The following is an 11,649-nucleotide window of genomic DNA, read 5'->3' as shown; positions in this document are numbered from 1 at the left end:
GAAGAAGAATTCATTGAAAATTTTTTAGGATTATAAAGGATAATCTCATGCCAGTGACAAGAAGATTTAAATATTTTCTAAGCTAGTTGTTGTACTGCTGAATCAACAACTAATTTTCCAGTTGCAAAAACATCTGAGTGTAGCAGAGCCCAACTTGGGCTGTGTGTGGAAGCATCTGGGAGCTTTAATACTTCATGGTGCCCAGAGCAGCCCCAGTGGTTCCAGATCCATTTATCTGGCCCAGCCCAGGCACTGGTGGACTTTTAAAGTTCCCCAGATGATTCAAATGTATAGTCATCACTGCTAGAGGAATGATTCTTTACACAAAGGAGACCCAACCTTGTAGCTGTGATAAGTGCATAAGCAGGTTTATTGGCCCTGCCCTCGTTCAAAACACCAAGCAGGGAAGGAAAGAGACAATCCCATGCCAAATGGGGGAGTTCATTTTTAACCACTCCTGGCAGTGAATGGCATGAATACAGCACACAGGGAAGAGTATTGGCAACAGAAGCAGCTAACTGAAGCACAGCAACAAGAGGCTCCGGCAAATTCTGTTGTGTCATGCTGTCCTAGATCTGGGCAGTTAAGGGTAGGGGTTCCTTGGGCAAAAATGCCCACCAAATTTCTAAGACTATCTAAGCTGAAGATAACCAATATGTGCATTTTAGATATAAAGTATTTGAATAAATTGGTCAAAGTCTATCAGGGCTCCCCAAGCTTTTGAACTCATGGCATTAGTGTCATAATCAGTCCTTGGTATCAATGCGAGTGGGTGAGGAAGTTGGATCCAGGACCCCTCAGCTATCAGAACTCACAGATACTCAATTCCCTTGTGTAAAATGGTACAGCACTGACAGAACCCATGCACATCTTCTTCCTGTGAAGTCCTCCCTAGATCACGTCTGGTGCCACATACAATAAACACTTGTAATGCATTGCACGCTTACAGAAGAACAAAGCACCTACATTAGTTAAAGATGGAGATTTTTTTTCTCAAATATTTTGCAGTCTTTGTTAGTTGAATCTGTTGATGTGGAACTCAAACTAAACTTACTGAGTTTTCCCATACATTAGGAAACTGGAGGGCGGTGAAGGACACTTGTGTGGACGACAGTAAAAGTTTTTTTTTAAAGTATTTTAGATTTATTAAAAAAAAAAGTCCCCCCACAAGTGCTGCTGAACACCTATGGCTGCCAGTCCCCAAAACTGGCTGATGATTTGCACTCAGTAGATATGTCTGCTGCAGCTCAGAACCGTTTCCAGTGCCCCAGGTGGAACACAGTAGCCACACGGGGAGAGTCCCCTGAGATCTGAATGTTGTTTCCAGCTCCAAGGGCTAAAGCCAAAATGCGCCTCCACTTGACTGTCCTGGCGCTGGAAAGGAGGGTCTCACAGGCCCTGCCGAGCGTCCGCCAGATCCCACTGCCATGCGCTCACTGCAGGTCACCACACCTGGCACAGCCGGATCACCTCCTTCAGGGCCTTCAGCCCCTCCATGCTCTTGTCCTTCACAGCCATGGCCAGGAGGACAGCTCTGTTTCCTGCTTCTTGAGACAAATGCTACCAGGTTCTTCACAAAGACGTGGATGAGAGGCTCGTCCTGCCCGAGGAGGACTTTTGTGGTACCCATCTTCCCGAACTGGGTCACCACAACGAAGATGTGGCTGCTGAAGGCCGTGCAGATCACCTGGGTGGGCACACTGCATACTACTTCTGTCTTCTGTTTAGGTACTTACCAACGTCTTGTCTTCCATGGTCCCAGATTCAATTTTCTCATCAAAACTTTGACCTTTGACTGTCTAGCTGGGCGTTGGTGGTGCACGCCTTTAATCCCAGCACTCCGGAGGCAGAGGCAGGTAGATGGATCTCTGTGAGTTCAAAACCAGTTTGGTGTACAGAGTGAGTTCCAGGGCAGGCTCCAAAGCAATACAGAGAAACCTTGTCTCGAAAAACCAAAAACCAAAAACAAACAAACAAACAAAAAACAAACAAACAAAAAACGTTTACGGTTCTCAGCACGCGCGGGCCAGCGCTTCTGCTAAGTGAGAGCTGGCTACATTGTTCACTGACAATCATTTTTGGCGCGGTTGCTGCAGTGAGCGCTGGTGGCTCCAGGTTTCCGCCCCCGGCTGTAGTCAGCAGTGTCCCAACCTTTCCCAGCCCTGGGCCTTCGGGGTTCCCCGCCTCCACTGAAGACTGGGACCATGGAAGACAAACCTATTGTATAGGCAATTTCATAAAAGCCTGTGTGTGCTTGGAATGCTGAAACTTGAGGGTGCCAGTTTCATGCCAGCTGGACTATAGAATGAGACCAAAGGCATCTTTCTATTATGTAGTGTCTACTTTTACATGAAGGGCTCTGGCCCTCCCTGGTCATGCCCTTGCCTTCATCAGTTTTGCATGTCCAAAGACCAGAGACTGAAAGGTCCCAGATGGGCATTCAAGAGGAAGACTGCGATGAATTGAGGGAGTGTGGGGTTTGCCGGGGGAGTTACTAAGGCTGGCACTGTGCTTCATCTTGACCCTTCCTGTGGCTAGACACTCTATTTCATCTAATGTGTACCTTTTGTTTGAACGTTTATGAAATTGCCTTATACAATGGGCTTTTGATTTACACACTTCAGCCCCCCTAACTACCAAAAAATGGGTGAAGCACCCTGAAATTAGGCAGGCTAAATATGAAAGAAAGAAAAAGGAAGTCTGATAAAAAGTTGTGGGAGGGACCTTGCAGGTCAGATTCCTGAAGAGTGCTGGGCCATGACAAGTGACATAGAGATGTCAAGGTGAAGGGCTTGAGAGGAGCTTAGCATATGTGAAGGCCTGAGTTTGAGCTCAGTTGCCACAAACAAATAGCAAACAGGCAACCAAAAATTACAGCGTTCTCATGGTTTAGATGCTCACGACAAGGTCAAGGTTGAGGTCTGATGCCAGATGACAGCACTAGTGGACACATCTGATCTGAATTATCTATACATTTCTGTATCAAAATAATTAGAACCAAATATATCCATAACTAAGAGAACCTGCTTGAACCTTACCCAGTACTTCATGTCCCATGGGGAGAACACTTTCTGGGTCTGAGATAGTATGATCCACAGAGAAGATCAACTGGAGTTTAAATGCTAACCTCCACACCAAAGTCTTAACCACAAGATGCTACCCTGAAGATTGCAGGCAACTTAGTGAGAGAAAATCACTGACAATAATGCCAACCAAAACCCAAACTCTTTATGATAATATGGCTGACTGGTATTAGAGATAGGTCTAACTAAATCTGATAAAAATATACACAAATGTAACAAGATAATTTACTAATATGTTTGATGTTTAGATAATGAATACAAATAAATTTTGAAAAATTGCCACAAGTTATACAAACAAATGTTCTTTTAAAAAAAATCACTGCTTGGTTTTATATTTCACCTCCGGGGTCCACCTCTGGTAACCATGCCCTAAAAATCTGGCAGTATTCCGTCTTGAAATTTTATTTTTATCTTATTTGGTTTCTTTTTACAGTGCTATGGATCCACCCCAGGGTCTTATGTACCCTGCATAGTTACAAGCCAGAATCCCTCTTGAGAGCTTAGATTTCAGAGACCCCCTGATTGCATCTTGCAGTTTTCATTGGACTCTGACATTTGCTGTCTGTTGTGGTGGCCTGACTTCTCCTCCCCTTAGCTCTGCAAGGACCATAGGTGGCTCTCTGAACCACCCCCTGGCCCTTCTCTCCTGCCTGAAAGCTGAGACAAATACAATTGACCCCACAAACGATGGGTTTCCAATAAGTAGAGCTACACGTGGCTAATAGAGAAGCTGGGTCCTCCTGTCTGGTAATGGTGGGGTTAAGGGGAATGGATGCACTGATGCAAGTCAGGTCTCAGGTTGGGCTTGAAGTGCAATTCTAGCAGCAGGGCCACAGGCCTGCATAGTAAGTGTGCTCTCATTTTCCTGTTATGCCTGTTCATTTCCCTTGAAAGCCTACGGCAGTATACCTGCTGCAGTCTCCAATTGAAAAAGGATGTTCAGGTTGGTGAGATGGCTCGGCCAGTAAGGTACTTGCTGCAGGGCTCAAACAACTGTGTTCAATCTTTAGAAGAGAAATGGTGGCTGTAAATTGTCCTCTGACATCCAGTCAAGTACCAGAGTGTATGCATGCGCGTGCACAAAGGAACACACACACACACACACACACACACACACACACACACACACACACTTAGAGAAAACTGAATGTCTAAGAGAATTTTCAGTCAAGTGCCTGAGACACTGCACACTTGGGGTCAAGGGGTAGTGTAACCCAGATTAGGTAAACAGGAGGGACAGCACCTATGGCAAAGGCCATAGGGGACCAGAAGTGGAAGCTGCAGAGTGCTTGGAAGACTACTGAAGAGAACTGCTGACATGATGGGGCTACCCTACTGTCTCCCTGTGGAAATGCATGACTGAGAACTCTCCTGAAACCCAAAGAGAAGGTCTTTGGTGGGATTTCATGGGTGTGTATTCCTTTACAGTCTAGGTGACATGAAGAGCAGGCTTCCAGCTTGTAACCAGAGAAAGAGAAGGGACAGAAGCAGGCCAGCTGTTCCTGAAGGTACTGCCTTCAAGGCTCATCAGATTCTTTTAGGATGGAGCTTGAGTGAATGGACACACAGAGGAGGTACAAGGTTTGTGAAAGAGCTAGCCTTTGACCCTGACTTAGCACCATGCCAGGCTTGTCCACAAGGAGAAGAGATTGCTTTATGAATGAAAGTTTCTTTTTCTGCAGACAATAGTCTTATGGGAGGGGTGTATTCAAAGGTACAATGTACACTTAGCATTCATGAGGACTTGGAGCTGGATCCCAGCACTGGGAAAAAAATCTCTCAGGTGATGAGTTATGTGGGGTCAGCTTTTTCCCAGAAAAGCCTTTGCTAGTAGAAAATTCTATTTTAGCTAAAAAAAAAAAAAAAAACCTTATTTTTGCAACAATTAGCTTTCTAGTGCTATGCTCAAAGTTACTCAAATTAACCAAGTTTAAATAGTTAATGTGCCAAACAGTCTATTTGGAGTGATATGTCCAGATATTCTGAGTTGTGTTTTCTGATATACTGAACCTAACGGTCAGCATTACCTAGCAGTAACAGTGCCCAGCCTGCACAGGTACATACAGAAATCTGCTGTGAAGGCTGAGTTAATAAAATCTTCAATCGACATTTACGACTAGTTCTCTTTTGTTTTTCTTGAACTTCAGCCAAAATTAAAAATGCTCACCATTTTTCATAAAAACTGACTGGACTTTAAGAGAACAGTAAAGAAGTATTACTCCTGACATGCAATGTTTTAAAACTTTTAAGGGCAGCATTTGATTTTCTTGAATTTTTTGTTGTTTACTTTTTATTTTGATATTTGAGACAGTGTCTTATTTTGTAGTCCGGCCTGGCCCAGCTTGATATTCCCTCTCTGTCCGTGTCTCTCTGTGTCTGTCTGTCTTTCTCTCTGTGTGTGTATGTCTCTATCCCTGTGTGGATGTCTCTCTCTCTCTCTCTCTCTCTCTCTCTCTCTCTCTCTCTCTCTCTCTCTCTCTCTCTGAGACAAGGTCTCCTCTATCCCAAGCTGGCCTCAACTTTAGAACTCATATTACATGTGTTGCCATTACACCCAATTTATGTGGTGTTAGGGGCTTTGTGCATGCTAGACAAGTACTCTATCATCCTTAGCCGTTGAATCTCTTTTTTACAGTAGTTCTGATGACTAGTCTCTGACATAGACCCAGAGATGATTACTGAATACAATAAGCTAGGAATGGCTTCCAGGAATACGGAGTGAGAAAGGACATTCCTGACCTTGAATGTCATAGTCCATATGGATTAATTGTTAAGCTACCCTCACAAAACACAACTAATAGGAGAACTGTGCTATCTGTTTCCCATCAAGTTTCAATTCAGCAAGCATTAGCTGGGAATCCATGGATGTGTTCTGGGAATGTTTGACGATATAAGGCATACAGTCCTCAGGAGCTAGAAGCCTGGGTTCGCTACCTTTTTTAGCAGTATAAATTCATGTCTGTAGTTTGATTGAGTGGAGCCTGAAGAGTCCTTTGTGGCAAATAACAGTTTCTGGTGTCTCCCATGCCTAAGGGCTTTGAATCAAGATAAAGGGAATGGCAGTTAAGGAGGTGTGAATATTTTCCTAAAATGCCTGAGACTTTCCATTCACTTGAATGCTCCCTAGTTTTCTATCTCTTTTTTCTTTTCCTTTGCCCCCTAAAGTCTATAAGGTTTATAATGGATCCTAGAGATGTTCATACAAACCATACAGCTCTCTAGAGTAGGTGACTACAGTGTAGGCCATTGTGAGTAATCACTTGATAATTTCTGCTTTTTGCGTATTCTCATCACCTTTTACATTCATTCATTCTATGTGAGGTTGATTTTATTACAGGACTTTATTTTTATTCTATTTATTTATTCTGGGTTTTTGAGTGTGGGGACACCAGACCTTGTTCAAAGACCTACTCCCCCATCAGCCTGGGAGTAGGCAGCTGTAAGACAATGTTTACTAAAAACATGTTTACTAAAAACAATACAATGCCAGGGGCAATAAGTTCCTGAAAAGGGCTGGCCCACGGGAACCGCCCTGACCTCGACCTTGTCCAAAGACTAACCGCCTCTTCTGACACACCCAGATCAGTTTTTGGTGTCAGAGCAGAACCAGCCAGGGGTAGAGGAGAGAGCAGAAGCTTTTCTGGAGGGAGGCCTTTCTTGGGAAGTTTTCTTGAGCCTTTTTGGGGCCTGCTTAAAGTTTTTCTTTACATCGTTGAATGAGTCTCTGTGTAGTCAATCCCCGACACCCTCTGCACATTCTTGGACACAGCTGCGCAGCGGGCGTGGCAATTGGAGGTCCCACTGAGATGTGAAAGCAAGGTAAGTGGATGGGGTCATCCCTTTTGCCAGCCAGGGACAGATGGGGGGAAAATAGGAAAAGAAACGATGGGAAATAGTCCCTGGAAGTTTAAATTACATTATCACGTAAAAAAGTTATTTGAAGAACAGGGGACTACAACCATGGAAGGCTTTTTAAAATGGATTGAACGAGCGAGTCCATGGTTCATTACTGGAGGAGGCTTAAATGTCCCAGATTGGAAGGATGTTTGCCATGATTTTCAGAGAGCCTGTATTGTTGGCACACGCCTTTAATCCCAACACTCCAGAGGCAGAGGTAGGTAGGATCGAGGCCATCCTGGTCTATAGAGCGAGTTCCAGGACAGCCTCCAAAAGGATAGAGAGAAACCCAGTCTCAAAAAAAAAAAAAAAGAAAGAAAGAAAGAAAAGAAAGGTAAAATAAGAAATAAAATAAAAAATCTCCAGTCTTTCGCCTGATCCACTGAGGTCAGGAAAGTAAAGGGGAACTGAGAGATCTAAAAAGGCTGGCCAGTAAATAAGGCTATGTGGATGTGTTAAAAAGGGGTACCAAGCTAGGGGTACCAGATTAAATCTCCAGGCCTTTGCCTGACTAAGGTCAGGAAAGTAAGGGGACCTTGAGAGATCGCCCTCAGTTGGAGGGTGGATTGGATTAAATCTCCAGTAAGAAAGAAAAATTGAGAGGTTGCCCTCAATTGGGGGGTGGATTACATTAAATCTCTAGGCGTTAGCCTGACACCAAGGTCAGGAAAGAGGGGAACCCAAGAGACTGCCCTTAGTTGGAGGGTGGATTGTGTAAATCTTAAGGCTTTTTGCCTGAGGAAACATCCTGGGTTGGAGGATGGATTGAAAATGGGTGAATAGCCGGGCATTGGCGGCACACGCCTTTAATCCCAGCACACCTTTAATCCCAGTACTCGGGAGACACAGGCAGGCAGATCTCTTGAGTTCAAGGCCAGCCTGATCTAGAGAGAAAGTTCCAGGACAGCCTCCAAACAATACAGAGAAACCCTGTCTCAAAAAAAAAAAAAAAAAAAAGGGTGAATCAAAAAAATTGGTAACAAGCTAAGCAATAGTGGAAGGACCACCTCGAATGCCCATTCCTGATAATGAACTTGATGTCTATAACTATCCGGGAGCCTTCATCCTGGGACTGATGGAAGCAGAGGCAAACACACAACTAAACACTGAACTGAACCCAAGGAACCCAGTGACAGAGAGAGAGGAATGATGAGCAAATTGGCAAAGAATGGGCTGGCAAAACCAGCAGAGACAGCTGATCTGAACAGGGGAGTGCTCTTGGACCCCAGACCGACAGTGGGGAGGCCAGAATGGGACTGATCTGGACCCCCCAAATGTGAATGTCAGTGAGAAGGCCTGGACAACCTATGGGGCTCTGAGCTGTGGATCAGTGTCTATCCCTGGTATACAATCTGTCTTCATGTGCCTATAGCACAAAGAGAGATGCTCTCTCAGCCTGGACTCTTAGGGGAGTGCCTTGACCCTACCAAGAGTAAAATGATAGACTCTAGACATCCCCTATGTGGAAGGATTTGGCAATAGGGTGGGAGGGAGGGTGGAAGGGGAGTGCGGGAGGAGGGGAGGGAGAGGGAACTGGGATTGACATGTAAAACAAGCTATTTAAAATTAAAATAAAAAAAAGAAAGCCCACAAACACATGGGAATTGAACAATGATAAAAAAAAATTGGTAACAGTAAATGAGGTACTGGTATTAAGTAAAGAAAAAGACAAAGGTATATGGAATGGAAAATTTTGTTTGCATTTAAGTTCTATTTTGTGAGTCATCTCTAAAACTTGTGGCCAAAAGCCTGGCCTCTCCACCTTGCATTTACAAAGTTACAAGGAGTAGGTATGGCTGTACCCCATGACTGTAGCTCAAATGGAGGAATGATAAGGGGCATATAGGACTTTTTAACCTTTTTAGTTCAAGGATTGGCTGGAGTTGTTCTGTTACAGAGATTTTAATTAAGGAAGTTTCAACAGACTAATCATGACCTAGGGAAAAAGGATGACTGAAAGATGCATGTATGTTCTGAATGTATGGTGTGGCCACACCGGTATATATGAAATGTGATTGTGAATGCGTGAGTGTGAACTGCTTATATGATTAAAAGGATACTTAAATCCCTTCAAAAATAGTTAAAAAGCCACCTAGATTGCTTTAGATATAGCCAAAGGGAACATCCATCCAGTCGGTTAATGTCTTAACAGAAAAGTTAAGATGCAAATGAGACCTTGTCAGCTAGTGAGAATTCTACAGGTTAGATTGGAAAGACGGCTCACAGACTTCAAATAATTTTCAAAAGTTGTTTGGGACACAGTATAGTTTACAATCTTTGAGTGATTTTCAGAAGTTTTTTGGGAAATATTTAATGGATATGTCCTTTTTAAAGAGCATCTACTAATAATCTAGATAGTGATCCCAATTCACCTAGATAATTAACTAAGGAGGGTAGACAAATCCTTCTACTGTTATGGTCCAGCTTCAACAGTTCAAACAAAATTTAGAAACTAAAAAAGGGGGAGTAATGTCCCCAGTCCCCACATGACTCATCAAATAATACACTCCTCATTTAAAATTTTAAATTTGAATGCCAGTGAGCAATCTGCTTCAGACAGATTCTGGCATGATGGAACTTGAGCAACCATTGCTCAGGTCAAATGGAGACATCCATGCACTAGACAGTGGAGAAGACCCTAATTTGGGGTCGAGGGCAAGCTTGTGTTTTCTTGCAGGGAAAGAATAAAGTTTTGGCAGCTGTCAGACCATTTGGTGAGATGCATGGAGCAGAGAAAAACTGGACCTGAGACCATGGGAGCCTACCTAAGCCAGTTTGAGTGAGATCTCCTAAATCAGTGTTCCTGACCCTTGATGTCATCGAATCTACAGCCTGAGAAAGAAAGAAAACAGTCGGTCGGGATTTCCAGTTTCTCAACAGGCCTGCTGCATCAACCTCCCGTACCTGTGAGTTTTCATCCGGAAGCCAACAGAGAACTGGAAAGACTAACTGTCTGCCCTTGACACACCTTGAAACAACAGAATTCATTTTGCCAGTTTTTCCCTTTAGGGGAAAAAAGGACCCATTTAAAACATTTAGACATTGGTATGGACTGTGATGAGTGGCAAAAGCCTCTTTTCAGTATTTGAACAGGACATGGTCACTTGAAATATCAGACTTGGTGGTTCCTGTTTCTGGAATCGCGCTTATGCCAGTGTATTTATCTGGAGAAATGCAACTTGTCCTAATGCGACAAAAAGGAGACCTTTGGCTCAAGTCACATATTCAGCTGAGGCTAATGACGTTAAATCAACAAACTGCATCACCACAGGAACAAATTGGTGCTCTGTGGATAGTGCAACAAGCCTCTTGTTCATATTTTTTATAATGTTACATGTGTAACATCAATGATTGTGCCCAATGTATCTGTGCAAGTGCACTTTCTAAATGCTTTCCTGAGCAGATCTTAGAACGATTGTAAACTTTATCACTGTTTTGACCATCAAATTGTAAATGTAAATCACATGCGGGTTACTCTTGTAACAGACGAAGGCTGGTAGAATGTTATGGCCCAGATCTGGTGATGGGTACGGTGATGGAGAGGCGCTATGTCAATGGGGGTCCTGGAAATGGTGGCAGTGGTGGTAGGCATTCTGGCTTTATGCCAAGCTCAAACGTGCCTTGTTCCAGAGGCAAGAGACCCGTAACCAAGTATTGCTTAGCTTAGCCCATGGCAATCCCGATAGCCATGAAGTTTGGTTACAGATGATTTAAGGATGAAGTTCCTCCATTGACGGACAACCTGTGGGGAAGACCCCTCCCTCCTAAGACAGGGGTTACAAGGTCCCCCAAAGATGGGCAGGGGAGGGTAACCCTACTTGACCTAAGCCAGGAGTGCCTCATTAGAAAATAAAAAAGGGGGAATTGTGGGGACACCAGACCTTGTTCAAAGACCTACTCCCCCATCAGCCTGGGAGTAGGCAGCTGTAAGACAATGTTTACTAAAAACATGTTTACTAAAAACAATACAATGCCAGGGGCAATAAGTTCCTGAAAAGGGCTGGCCCACGGGAACCGCCCTGACCTCGACCTTGTCCAAAGACTAACCGCCTCTTCTGACACACCCAGATCAGTTTTTGGTGTCAGAGCAGAACCAGCCAGGGGTAGAGGAGAGAGCAGAAGCTTTTCTGGAGGGAGGCCTTTCTTGGGAAGTTTTCTTGAGCCTTTTTGGGGCCTGCTTAAAGTTTTTCTTTACACCGTTGAATGAGTCTCTGTGTAGTCAATCCCCAACACCCTCTGCACATTCTCGGACACAGGCTGTGCAGCAGACGCGGCATTTGAGACACCATTTCTTTGTGTAGACTTGACTGGACTGGAACTTGCTCTGTAGACCAAGCTGGCCTTGAACTCAAAGAGATCTGCTTCCAGAGTGATGGAATTTAAAGGCATGCATCACTACCAGCCCCCAGATGTTACAGGACTTTAAAAAGTCAGTACCTGTCTACAGTTACAATAGCCATTGTTAGCACCAGAAATACAAATTAAAGCAACATTGTAAAACTTCCATTTGTCATATTTTAGATGAGACTTTTTCAATTTTATTAATTTATATATATTGTTTATATGAAATTTTGTCACTTAATAAATGGATCAATTTTCTTCCCTTTCCCACAAAGCAGGGATATTTTGGATTTTCTCAAGATTGTCTCATAAAATATGTGATTAAGAA

At 43.7% G+C, this 11,649-nt stretch overlaps 1 pseudogene; it reads right to left on the bottom strand.

The window, feature by feature from the left end:
• Nucleotides 1-1,261: 1,261 nt before the first annotated feature.
• Nucleotides 1,262-5,476, bottom strand: LOC121143593 (annotated as a pseudogene).
• Between the last annotated feature and the right edge of the window lie 6,173 nt (nucleotides 5,477-11,649).

Source organism: Mesocricetus auratus, unplaced genomic scaffold (assembly GCF_017639785.1).
Source record: "Mesocricetus auratus isolate SY011 unplaced genomic scaffold, BCM_Maur_2.0 Super-Scaffold_100013, whole genome shotgun sequence".
Classification (NCBI taxonomy): Eukaryota; Metazoa; Chordata; class Mammalia; order Rodentia; family Cricetidae; genus Mesocricetus; species Mesocricetus auratus.
Note: the sequence above shows the minus strand (reverse complement) of the source record. Positions and strands in the feature narration are given on the sequence as shown.